The sequence below is a fragment of the Pteropus vampyrus genome, unplaced genomic scaffold (assembly GCF_000151845.1).
Source record: "Pteropus vampyrus isolate Shadow unplaced genomic scaffold, Pvam_2.0 Scaffold347, whole genome shotgun sequence".
Classification (NCBI taxonomy): domain Eukaryota; kingdom Metazoa; phylum Chordata; class Mammalia; order Chiroptera; family Pteropodidae; genus Pteropus; species Pteropus vampyrus.
Window position 1 is genome coordinate 1,195,862 of NW_011889128.1, and position 14,621 is coordinate 1,210,482.

The window sequence follows — 14,621 nt, forward strand, 5'->3', positions numbered from 1 at the left end:
GGAGGAATGAATAGATGAAGCACAGGAGATTTTTAGAGCAGAAAATACTCTGATACTATAACGGCGGCTACATATATAAGGCTACATTTGCTATTTACCTTTATACATAAACCATAAATTGTACAACATAGAGTGAACCATAGCTATGGACTTTGGCTGATTATAATGTTTCAGTGTAGATTCATCAGTTGTAACAAATGTACCTTTCTCATGAAGGATGTTGACAATGGGCCTCCATTATCAAAGAAGCATATAGGAAATGTCTGCACCTTCCCCTCAATGTTGTGAACCTAAAACTGCTCTAAAAGAGTCTTAATTTGAAAAAAATTAATAATGCCCATCTCTTTAGATCCTCCTCCCATCACCCTCAAAAGACAGGAAGCCAGGCCAGAATCTGAATGAGTCGGACTTAGCCTTGCTATGTGACCTTGAGCAATTCACTTCTCTGAACTTTTCTCTCCTCATCCTGTGAAGTGAGGATAGAGTTGCAGATGTAAAATTGTTCTGAAAGTTCTAAAGAACCTCCTAAATGCAGGGGTGTATTGTGAACCTATATTTCAGTCTCAAATTCATGATTTTCAGGTCAAGTTTACCCCTCAGATGTGCTTCACAAGTGTTTTAATGTTCTGAGTATTATTAATACTTTAGGCAGGAGGATGAAGGCTCCTACTTGCCATTGGTCCCACCATTCTTAGTTGCTTCCACTTGGCAATTTCACACAGTTATCACATCTGTCTGCCTCCTGAAGGCAGATGAATCTGCAACCTCTTTTTCTTACATGAGTGGTAGTGGCAGCACTCTCCTGACCAGCATTTCCTCTGCCCACTGAGTGTCAGACCCTGTGTTGGGTGAAGTGGGAGAGACGTGGGGAAAGAATACATAGCCCCTGATCTCAAGAATTTAGTCTCATTGGGGGATGATCTGTGAACTTGGTAAAAATTAAGGCAGAGTATATTAGTGCCACAGGAGAAGGTGGTCAAGGGTGAGGTCAGATCAGGGAGGGCTTTCTAGAGGGGGTGTCATTTGAGCCTGACTTTGAAAAATTTAGGCATAAGAGTAGGCATTTCAGCAAGATGACACAGCCTCAACAAGGTTGAGGGGTGAGGGGGACAGTGAATAGATCAGCTTATCTTTTTTATGAAGGAGCAGATTAAGACAGATAGGTCACTTGGAGACAAGTGGCCAGAGGCCCAGCATTCCAGGCTAGGTAGGGGAACATTCGTTTGGAGAATACAGGGAGCTATTAAAAGTTTTTGAGCAAGGATTGGCGTAGTCCAGGATCCACTTTTCAAAGGATGACCTAACAGGACGCACAGGATGGCTGCAAAGACAGCAGCAAGGCTGGAGAAAGGCCAGAGCAATTAGTTGTAGTGAGAGTTATTGGCCAGGAGGTGGCAGTGGGGTTGGAGGGAGAGACTGCAGAGGAAGAATTAGCAGAACTCGGCAAGACAGTTGATTGCTTGTGATAACAAGCTTCTAAATAGCCTTCCTCTTGCCTTCTATGAAGCCAGGCTTTCCCGGTCTCTTCCTACCTCTTGGCTGCTCTTTCTCAGTCTCCCTTATGGGCTACTTCTTCTGGACCCCTCCATCAGCTGTAGGAGTTCCTCAGGATACTTCCCTAAATTTATACCCTCAGGGTAATGAAGCTTAAGTTTCAGGACGCCTCCCTTACAGGGACCCTTCATCGCTCGAAGTATCTTGGGGTTATAGGACAGTCTAGATGAGGTGGGGAAGCTATGTTGCTACCAGAGAGTATTTACATGTAAACCTTTCTGGTAATTTGCCTAAAGAGATCTCAGAAGAAAAAGGCATTATCACTATTAATTGTCGTGATTTCATTGTGCATTCTGTTGTCGTGAGAAATGTCTAAACCTGTAGAGAATTTTTATAAGAGTTTATTTGAGCCAAACTGATGACATTGCTGGAAAGCAAGATCTCCAATGCTCCAGATAATGAGTTTTGCAGTTTCTTTTATACATTTGGAATTGATGAAACTTAAGGAAGATTACATGAAAGCAAGAGAAAGCAAGGTACAGGATAGTTAACAAGATTCTGTGCTCCCTTGAGGGTGGTTATTCTTTTGAAGGGTCTGGAAAAGAGGATTGCTTTTGTCATTTCAAAGGTGTTGTTAACCTAGATGCACAAAAACAATGGACAGGGCTTGCTTTAAAACCTTTTGCTAAAGAAGTTACAGGCCTGGGTGAGACTACTCACCATGACCTGCCCAGTTAGAAATTTATGATCAGATCACCCTGTGAGATTACTTTGGGTCACAAAACTTGTACATACCTCCTTTTTTGTTTACAATTCCAATTATCACCTCGTAATTCAAGGCCTCCCAGGAACTATCCCCAGCTTGGAATTTGGGTTCCCATCTAACTCCTGGATTCCTCCTGCAGGCATCCCAGGTATCTTGGACTCATCCATCCCAAACCAAAATCATGATCTGAGTCATAAAATCTGCTTTGAGGCAATGGCACCACCATTCACCCAGTTGTTCAAACTAGAAATATAGGCATCACTTTAACCTTTTCCTCACATCCCATATCTAGCCACCAAGTCTTATCTATTATATCTTAAATATTTCTCAATTCTCTCCATTTCTCTCCAGTCACACACCCAACCCTTAGCCCTTGATCACTTGTCATCAGTGACAATGCCAAGAACTGGCTTGTTGAGACTGCTGGGACTTTAGTCCTTCCTCCCCACTACTATTATTTCCAACCAGACTCCCCACCCCATTCTTTGATATGGACAATTTCTGTTTTCTCAGTTTTATGTAAAGTGCTATGCAAATGAAACTTCAAGCTGAGTCAAGGCCTCTAGCCTCCTGTTTTAATAGCCAGAAAGCTGCTCCTAACTGTCCTAGTAAGTAAAAATTCCAGACCTTGGGCCATCTGCATCAGCCTCCTAATGGGTCTCCCTGTGGCCAGTCTCTCCCCATCCCCAAAGTCCTCGCTCTTGCAGGGGTTCCATTCCAATGGAGGTAAACAGAGAACAAGCATGAGAGAATGTAATATAATGTCAGGGACTAATGAGGGCCTGGTCCTCTCATCAGAGGTAGAAAGAAGCAGAGATGAGGCGCAGGGGAGATTCCATTTTAGGCAAGGTGGTCTTTGGTGAGGTGGCAGTTTAACAGACCTAAGAAGGTTTTTCTACCCAGCAGCCAGGGAAAACTTTTCTAATTGCAAAGCTGACTGATAGAGGCACTCTACTTCAAGTCCTTTTATGGCTCCTTGCATGGCGGGCCCCTATCAAGTTCTCCAGCCTCTTCTTTCCCAGCCCTCTACACTCCAGCCACACTGGTCTTACCACTGGTGTCTCTTTAGAGGATATTTATCCACTCTGGGCTTTCTCACACATGATTGGTTGTCTCTTTCCTTTCCACCCAGTCAAAACCTACAGGGTAACATCATTACCTCCAAAATCCTCCCCAGCCTTCAGACTATATTATATCTCCTGTAATATTCTGTGCTTTTTTTTTTTTTTTTGGTCTCAGCATTTTAACACTAGGAATAATTACTGGAGTTCCTGAAGGCTCATGGTAACAGAGGGGTCACATCTGTTTTTTTCATCTCTGTGCATATGTCTATACCCATTGTCTGGGGGAATGCTAGGCATATACTAAATATCAGTTGATATGATTGGTTGATGTTTGCATGTATGCATGATAGCAATAACCCATATCTGTTAAGTTCACTCAAAAATTATAATAGTGATGAACACTAAGCACCAACTTGTATTTTCACATAAATTAATTCACTTAATTCTCACAGCAACACTGTTAGGTAGACTATCATCCCCATTTTACAGATAGTGAAAAGATGGTTAAGTAATTTTTCCCAAGTGATATAACTGGAAAGCAGCAGAGCAGGGACTTGAACCCAGAGACTGACTCAAGTGTGTGCCCTTAACTGCTGTGCAGGACAGCCTATCAAATCCAGGTCTTTGGAGTGCCAGGGTACCAGGAAGACAATACTGGAGAAACAAACAAGGAAAAAACTCACAAAGTTCCAGCTTTTATCAAGCTTACTTTCTGATAGGGGAAGACAAAAACCAAAACCATAAACAAGTAAAAAAACATAAACAAGTAAAAGTATAAAAAAAATGATGTGTAATACATGTTATGAAAAAAATAAAGTGAGGGTGGGGAGAGGGAGTAAGGAGCATGAGTAGTACTGTTTTAGACAAGGTGGTCTGATAAGGCCTCTCTGGTGTGGTGACATTTGAACAGAGACACAAATGCTTTCCGGGAAGAGTGTTCTAAAGCAGAGGTATGTAAGTACAAAGACCCTGAGACTGGCCCAGCTAACTCTGGCAGAAAACAACCAGGAGGCCCAGGAGGCTGCAGGGAACAGGGAACAGTAGGAGACAAGGTCTGAGAGGAGGTCTGGTTATGGCAGGGCTTTGAAGGCCCAGCTAAGAAGTTTAGATAGAATTCCATAGAATTCTAAGTATAGTAGAAGGACTCTGATCAGAGGCCAGTGTTGAGACTGGGCTGTAGGAGTGAGATTCGTAGGTGACTGCTGTCGTTTACCTGAGGTGATGGAGACTGAAAATTTTAATTTGAATAGGAACCTGAGGGTAGGGTTGCCAGATTTAGCAAATAACTCTTCCATGGAACCTCTGAGAGGAGCCTCAGGAAGGCAGCTGTAGAGTGGCTGAGGTCCAAGGAGGCTAGGAGGTGGGGAGCTGCTAGAATACTTCTCTCTTCTCTGGAAGGACTGGGAACTTCTGAGAAGACAGCCAAGCACAGCAGAGCCCAGAATCCAGCACATCTTAAGCAAACACAGCAATGAAAAACATCCCAACCCCAAAGAAGGAAACTAAATGCATGACATCCAGTTCTAGGAAGGGTGTGGGAAGACAGACATTCCACATGCTATGCTACTGGGAGGAGTGTAAATGCGAACAATCATTTTTTATTTGGATTTATTAAGACTATGTCTTAAAAACATTTTTTATTTGGATTTATTAAGACTATGTCTTAAAAACATTTTTTAAAATATGTTTTGCCCCCAGAAATTCCAATTTTAGAAATTTATTCCAAGGAATGAACAAAAATGACCAAATATGCATGTACAAAGATATTTATCACAGCATGGTTTATAAAAAGCAAAAAAAAAAAAAAAATGGACATGACATAAGGTTCAACAAAAGGAAAATGGACAAAGATATAAAGAAATAGTTGGGAGACAAGGAAGCTCAAATGGCTAATAATAAATATCCATCCTCATGAATAATCAGGGAAATGTGAAAGAGATGACATAAGTATTTCACAGAACAAAAAGGATATTGCCCTTATCTGTAAAGTTGTATTTTATTTAACAATTCTTCACTCCTATGATGCACCTTAGTGCCCAGATTATGGTTTCTAAAAGGAACTAAGGAAGGTTGCAGAAAAGATTGAGTCTGTTTCTAAGGCTGAAAGGTACAAGGTGGGCATGGAACATTTTGCTGAGCCAGGAAGAAAAAGAGTTTTCAAAGATTAGCAAAGTCTTGTTGGAAAGACACAAGAACCATCCCAAGGGCTCCCATTAGTCAATGCTAAGAGCATTGAAACCTCAAAAGGAGAATATTGGGCTAAGGTCAGTATTGGCTCGGTCCATTAAATGGTTCACAGAAGAGTAAACATGAAGTACTGCATTCTAAAAAAGGTGAAGAAAATAAGATGTATACTATTATTTTGTTGTTATTTTAAAAAGGGGGGAGGAGGAGAAAAAAAACCCAGAATGTGTGTTTATTAGTTCTAGGAGAGAGGTACGCATGTATTTGTTATACTGTCCTCATTTTTTTAACTAAAAAATAATGTAAATTGTTTCTAGAGTAGAGGTAACACTTTGCTTTATAATTACTCTTTTAAAAGTACATATATTTTATACATTCTGAAGTGTATTATATTTCATAACAGCAAGGGATTGCTTGATTAAATTATGATATAGTTGTATAATAGCAAATGGGCAATTATTAAAACGATGCATTGACATGGGATATATTGAAAACAGCAGGGTACAGAATAGTATATTTTGTATGATTTCAATTATAAATTGAGAGGATGAATATGTTTGTATAGGCAGAGAGAGAGAGAAATATGAAAGTGTGTTCACCAGTATGTTGTTAACTGGAGTTACTTCTGGGTAGTAAGATTTGGGAATAATTTCAACTTTTTGTATGCTTGTCTGAATTTTTTATTTTATTTATTTATTTATTTTAGGTGAGGCAACGCTTGGTTGACCTCACAGATTGCAAGGACCTTGCAATGTGAAAAAACATAATGACATGTATAATATGATTGCATTTTGTAAAAATAAATATCTCTAAATGAGCAAGCAAAAAAAGTACACCAAAAGTTTAGAAGAATATACTCCACCCTATTAAATGTGATCATCTTGTTGAGGATAACAAGGCAAAACTATGATCTTTTCTTTTTTGTTTTCCTCTATACTTTTTTTAAAAACATTTTTTTTTCAGTGAGCGAATATTGCTTCTTTTTAATTTATGGAATACTTCCCCAGCTTTATTGGTATATAATTAACAAATAAAATTGTGTTTTAAACTTCTAAAATAGGTTTTTTATTATAGAGACACTGTGTTTGCTCTTTGCAAAAAATGAAATCCAGTATTATGAAGTATAAACCAAAAAGTATGTCCTTCTCTTCACCTTCTCAATTCCACTCTGCAGTGTTAACAGTTGCTTGCATTTTCTCAGAAATTTTCCATGCATATGTGTGTCTTTTATGCCTACTAATGATATTATACTATATATATTGTTTTATATCTTCCCTTTTTACATTTAATATATGTGTAACATCTTTCCAGGTCAATACATATAGATTTATCTCTCACTTTTAAATAGCTGCCAAATAGTCAATTGCGTGGATATGCCATGATGTATAGCTAACTTTGTACCATGCTGTGATAAACAACCTTGTACATTTATATCTTGAGTTGTGCAAGTAAATCTATAAGGTAAGTTCTGGAAGTGGAAAAGAATTACTGGGTAAAAGAGTGTGCATTTAAGATTTGGAGGAGTACTAAATATTGCCCTCCAAAGGGGCTGCACCAATTTCTAGTGCCATCTACAAGGTATGGAGGGTGCCTGTTTGCCCCTCCCTCATCAACATTACTAATTGATGATCCATCAATGTAAAATATCAATTGTATAGAATAAAAGCTTTGTTTTTATTTTAATTTTTTATCTTGACACAAACTCTTATTGAAAAGATATGTTATGCACAAGGTCATACAGAATAAAACAAAAATTCCAAACAGTAAACAAAGTGTGCAGTAAAAAGAATGTCTCCCTATTTGTGACTTCCCACCCCACCCCGCCTCTAGTTACTCTGTAAAAGACTGTTTTATGAATATAGAATTTTATATGTATGGATAAGGGATATTTCCTCCAATAATGGAGGAAATAGTAGCATATGGTACACGCTCATTTTTTTTTTTTTTTTTTTTTTTTAGCAAGGACCTCAAGTGCAAAGAACTAGATTAATTAAAATCCTTAATCTGTGACATATTGTTATTATCTGTTCATGGCTCTCTTTTATTTATTTACTTGTTGTCTTATGTTTTTATTTATTTACATATTTAGTTATAATATTGCAATACTGTTGACAACAACTGGCATCTTCAGATGGGCTCCGCATCTATCCATTCAAGCTGCTTCCCCACTCCCCAAACCAAGAACCCGCTATCTTCAACTTTGTAGTTATTGTTTTCTTGCCTTTAGTGTTGTAGTTTTATTCTCTATGTGATGATTAAGCAATATATTGTTTAGTTTTAGTTGTTTCTGAATTTTAGAAAAAGGGTATCATGGTGTAGGTAGTCCTCAGGCTCTTGCTTTCTTTTTTTACACTCGGTATTACATTAATAAAATGCACCCATTCTGTTATGTGTGACTGTGGTTCATTCAGATTTCGCTCTGTGTAATATTTCATTTTGCCAAGATACCCAGTGTATTTATTCATTCTCCTGTTGAAAGGTATTTGAGATTCTTTCTGGTTTTTTGCCATTTGTTCACTGCTGCTATGAATATTCACGTCCATGTCTCCTGGAGCACTTGTGCAGGACTTGCTTGTGGATATTTGCCCAACAGTGGAACTGCTGGGTTTTAACATATGTAACAATTCAATTTTACAAGAAAATGATAAATTGTTTTCCAATTTATCATGATCTAAAATGACTATATAGATATATATTCCCACCAGCAATGTATAGAAGATCTATTGTTCTTCTCCAATACCTGGTGTTTTTCGACTTCTTAATTTTTGCGGTACACTGAATATAAATCTCATTATGATCTTGATTTGTATTTCCTTGATTATTAATGATATTGAACATCTCTTCAGGAGCTTTTTAGCCATGCTTCCTTTTTTTTGAAATGCATGTTCAAGTCTATTGCCCATTTTCCTACTGGTTTATTGTCTTTTATTGTTTTGTAGGTGGTTTTTAGAGTATCTTGAGATATATCCTTGAATGGTTTTATGTGTTTGCACATATCTTCAAATTTGTAACTTATAATTTAATTTTCTTTAATTTTAATATAGTTTCATTCATTAATATTTTATTTTATAATTAACCTTTTGTGTTTTGTTTAAGAGATTTTTTATTATCTAAAGGTCAGAGAGAAATTTCCTCATATTTTCTTTTAAAACTTTTAAAGTTTTGCTTTTGATAATTAAGTCTTCATATCTGGAGTTGATTTGTGTATAAAGTAAAGCAATGATCTAATTTCATTTTTCCCATATGGATGATCTCTTCTTCTCTGCTCCATTTATTGAATACTCCCCCCCATTGATCTGCCATGCCACTCCTGTCATTTATCAAAATTTCATATATTTATGAGTTGATTTTAGTGAGTTCCTATCGCTAAGAACACCACCTTGTCTTTGTTATTACAGCTTTTTAAACAATTCTAGTAGAGCAAATCTCCTCTATTCTTCTTCAGAAGTATCTTTCTGTTCTTAGCCCTTTATTTCTCCCTATTTATTTTTTAATGGGCTTGATGAGTTTCATGAAAAGCCTTGTTGGTAAGTTTTATTAGCATTGCATTGACTCTTACAGATCAGTTTGGAGAGATTTGTATCTTTATAATATTGAGTCTTTCTATATCCACGAACATGAGATATGCCCACTTACATATTAATAATAAATCTTGAAGATTATTCCAGATCTGTACATTAGTATCCACCTCATATTTTTAAAGGCCATAGTATTCCACTGTGTGAATGTCAAATGATTTAATCAATCTTCTATTGTGGATACTTGAGTTGTTTTCATTCTCTAGCTTTAGAAAACAATATTTTAGTGGATATACAAGCACCGAATATGAAAAACGGGGGATTTTGCTTATTTGTTTAACTATCTTTCTATTGCTTGTTAACTGGCTTGTTCTGCACCAAGCAGAATGGCCCGTGGTATCTTCAGGCAGATTCCTCACCTTATTCTTCCCCCATGTCTTCCCCAAGAGACTGACAGTGGCTCTTTGATCCCCAATGTTCATGTCAGGGGCCCCTAGGGAATCTACAGTCGCTTCTCCTGAAGTGGATGTGGGGTGAGGTGGAGAAGTTTGAGATAAAATAAACTGATTTCCTTAGATAAGAAAAATTGCTTTGGTTCTAAGGGGTGCCAAGATCTTCACACACATTTCATCAAAGCTGCCCACCGGCCCTGAGAGGTTAGCATTTTTACCTCATTGTTATTCCTACTTTAGCCTGCAGCACTGTTCACACAGTATTTTAGAGACCTTGACTGGATTCCAACCTGGAATTGTCCCAGCAGGCCTTAGGAAATGTTTATTGACAAGTAAAGTAAAGCGGGGTGTGAGTATATCAACACTTGTTAACGGATTTTTCTCCTTTCAAAGTTCTAAACAGGCTCATTGTTTTGTTAATGAAAAGTCAACATTCATTTGCATCACTGAGGGCCTCACCTCCTTTTTCACAGTGGGGCTCGGTAGGGCAGAAGCTGGTATTACAGAAAGAGTGAAGCGGCCAGGAGACCAGGAGATAGAATCTCTTCTTGTTCATCTGATCTCTGCACCTAACATAGAGTCTGACACCTAGTTCCATAAATGGTATTATCTTCAGAACTTTTACAGAATAATTACCCCAATAGCGCTACTTCCTGGACATCTACCATGCTCCAAGCATTGTGGGAAGCTTTTTTCTTTTGCTGCAGTTTTTAATTCTCAAAGTCCTGTGAGGTCCAAGGCCTTGTCCCTTTTTGATAGGTGTAGTTGACTCTCAGGCTCACAGGTAATTAGCTTACAATCACAAAGCAGATAGCTGGCAAAGCAGGAATTTAAACCCATATTTGTCTTGAATTTTTCACTTAAGTTTGGATGATCCCTTTTTATTGTTGTGCCTTGGTGTACTTATGTATAAAATCAGGATAGTCCTACCAGTCTTGCCTGTCTCACCCAATCATTGTGAGCACTATATTTTTATTATCAGTGCTATAGGCAAACTAATATAAGTAATAATTCTAACTACTTTTAGAACACCAATAATTCTCACAACTCCATTGAGATAGGTTTTGTTATTATGGCATTTTGCAGATGAGGGACGCAAGGTTCAGAAAAGTGAAATCATTTGCTCAAGGTTCGGTTCATAGCTTACTCCGGGTTTGATGGGTCCCGGAGATAAGCTAGAAGAGGTAGAAAGAAGGCAAGAGAGGACTCCCTCCGACACTCAAGGCAGGGCTTCCCACCAACTCTGGGAGGAGTTGTGAGAAACTGGAAGCTCAGTGAAGGCATCTGTCAGTTTTATCCACCACTGCCCACCACACCACAGCCTAACAAAATGTCTGGCATATGGAAGGCGCTCCACAAACATTCCTCGTAGCCTGTTCTCCACTCAGTAGCCAGCAACAGCCACACTGACCTCCTAGTTGGCCCTTGCTCACCCAGCACATTCCGACCTCAGAGACTGTGCACTGCTGCTCCTTCTGCCTACAGCATTTCTCTCCCCAAGTTTTTATTTTGATATTTTCACTTTGTGTTGTGATAATTTAAAATTATGTTTTAATAAAATTATACATATAAAATTTTGTTTTTTAAAAAATAGAGATGGTAGAACATTATCAGTAAAGGCGAAACCCCATCTCTACTCCCTAGAAGTTCCTGTTAAGAAATTCTCAGATATCTTTCTAGAAATAGTCTATGTGCATGTATATATACTCTTCTAATACAAATGATAGCACTATACACACAGTTCTTCACCCTAATTTTTTTTTAACTTAACAGTATATCACAGAGAGCTTTCCCTACCTTCCATATCTGCAAATGTAGGCAGACTTCATTCTTTTAACTGCCCCATGGTGTTTATCCATTGATGATTGTACAAGTTTATTTAGGAGATCTCTGTGGATAGACATTTTTTCCCCAGTTTTTGTGCTACAACAAACAGGGTTACTGGGATGATGATGATGATGATGATGATGATGATGATGATTGAATTATGATTCATATACCATCAATTCACCTTTTTAAAACATATAATTCAGGGATTTTTAGTATGTTCACAAAGTTGTACAATTATTACCACTATCTAATTCTGGGAACATTCTTGAACACACATTTTTAGGGCCTTGTAAGACTGCGTCAGCATGAGGCACTTCTAGAGGTATGGTTGATGAGCTTTGGGGAGATGATTCCTTCCAATGGGAAAAAAGGTGGGGTTTATTCGTCACCCACAAGCAAAAGCCCTGGGTCTAGGGGCTTGGGATCACCACATTACTCTTGCAATGCTGAGCACATGCCCGTGGTGATGACTGTCCAGTCCCATAGAGAAAATTAGGTCCATCTGAATTTTCACACACTGGACTTACTTAAAGCAGGCCAGGCCCCTAAATATTCTAGTTAGAACAGAACGTGCTGTATCGTGTGGTCCTTTACAAAACTAAATCAGATATTGTCATTCCTATGCTACAAAACTCTCGAAACAAACAAAACAAAACAAACACTACAGCCAAATTAAACAAATTCTGCAATGGCCAGCATCTCACGCATAGTAGAAGCCAAAGTCCTTACAAAGACCTGCAAAGCCCTACCTGGTCTGGTCCCTGCTCTCCTCTTGCATTTCATCTCCCACCCCCATTCCCTCTCTCTCACTCTGCTCCAGCCACACCAGCCTGGTCTAATTCTTCAGCTCACCCACCATAATCCCACCTTAGGGACTTCACACGGCTGCTCCCTCTGCCTAAAGCATTCCTCTTCCAGATAGTTGCATGGTTCCTTTCCTCGCTTCATTCCTATCTCTGCTCCCTTGGCATCCCTCAGAGAAATCTTTAAGCTCTCTATATAAAATAGCACCCTGAAACTTTTTAGCCCCTACCCTACTTTTTTCTCCAATCGACATATATTTATTTCTTTACTCTCTGTCTTCCTCCTCTAGAATTTTAATCTCCTAAAGGAAAATATCTTTGTTCTTTCCATTCACTGCTATGTTGTTAAAATAAAGCCTGATACACTGTAGGTGATCAATAATTGTTGATGGAATAAATTAATAAATAGCTTCCAAAAAGACACAAAACAAAGATTTTAAAAAGTCCAAAGGATGAGGGAAGGGGAATGGACAGAGGACCTGAAAAGACAATTCACAGAAAATGAAAATACAATGATTTATAAATGTCAGGCAAGATGTTCAGCTTCATTCATAATAAAATAAGTGTAAATTAAAACTTTGAGTAACTGTCTTTCACCTATTAGATTGGCAAAGATCAAAAAACTTGTTACCTGCTCAATGTCACTAATCATTAGAGAAATGCATATTAAAACCACAATGAGATATCACCTCACATCTGTCAGAATGGCTATCATCAATAAATCCCCAAACAACAAGTGTTGCTGAGGATGTGGAGAAAAGGGAACTCTTGTGCACTGCTGGCGGGATTGTAAATTGTTGCAGCCACTACACAAGACACTACAGAGGTTTCTCAACAAATTAAAAATAGAACTATCTTATGACCCAGCAATTCTACTTCTGGGTATTTATCTAAAGAAATTCCAAACACTAATTCAAAAAGATATATGCGCTTCTGTGTTCACTGCAGCATTATTTATGATAGCCAAGATATGGAAGCAATCTAAGTGCCCATCAATAGAAAATTGAATAAAGAAGATCATACAATGAAGATACAATGAAATATTACTCGGCCATAAAAAGAATGAAACCTTACCATTTACGACAACATGGATAAACCTAGAGGGTATTATGTTAAGTGAAATAAGTAACACAGAGAAAGACATATATCATATGATCTCACTTATATGTGGAATCTAAAGAAACAGATTCATAAATACAGAGAACAAACTTATGGTTGCTAGATAGGAGAGGATTTGGGGAGGCTGGGAAAAGAGATTAAGAAGTACAAATTGGTAGTTATGAAATAATCATGGGATGTAAAGTACAGCATAGGGAATATAGTCAATAATATTATAATAACTATGTATAGTGCCAGATGGGTACTAGACTTATTGGAATGATCACTTTGTAAGTTATAGAAATGTCTAACCACTATGTTGTGCAGCAAAAACTAATATAAAATAATATCAAATATCAACTGTAATTGAAAAAAAAGAAAAAGCTTATTACTTCATGTTAGCAAGGATATGGGAAGTAGGTCCTCTCATGGATTGTCGGTGAGTGTGAAAATGGTCAAAGGTTTATGAAAAACAATTTAAGTAAAAGAATGGAAAGAATATCCACTGATGGAGGAGACTGGTTAAATGTATTATGGTGTAGCTTTCCAATGGAATATTATACAGAAGCTAAGAAGGAAGTAGATAGCTATTATTAAAAAGGTATAACCCAAAAGAAATAGTTACATGAAAAAGTAGTATACCGAAGAGCGTTTACTATATATAAACATTTGTTTAAAAGAAGAAAAAAAAGGAATTGCTCTGAAGAAACAAACAAGAAATTAACATTATGTCTCTGGAAAGAGAAAATAGAGCAGGGGAGGAGTGATGGGGAAAAAAGGAGACTTTTTACTGTACCTTTCTAAACAAGCTAAAAACTTTTTATGTTAATTACATTAGCTGCTATATTTAACTTTTAAGAACGGATAGTATATGTACATGAGACAAAACCCAAAGGTACAAAAGGATAAACAGCAAAAATTAAGTCTCTGCTAAAAAAAACAACCACCTCTACAATGATGGGGATATGTCAAAAGGACACAGGAGCTAACTGAAAGCTGGAGAGTAATAAAATAGTACTGGGGTATAACTTAAAAGTATAAAATAAATATCCATGAATCTATCATAATATAAATAAATGATTGAATAAGAAAATAAATGGAGAAGAATCAGATTTCCCATGCAGAAGAATTCCAAAATATTTATGTAGATACTCCATCTTCAAGGAGGTGAAGCCTAATATCCTGGCTCCTGTAGTATAGGCTATGCATGGTGACTTCCTTCCAGTGAGTAAAATATGGTAAGAAAGGGAACAAGAGTAATTTGCAGTGGAATCTGACTGACAAGCACTACCTCAGCCAACTGATTGAGTTCAACATTAACATCTATAAATTATCTTGAAGGCACGTACATACCCTGATATGATGTGATGAAGTGGCACTTTACCTCTGCTTCCTCCCCAAACTCTTAACTC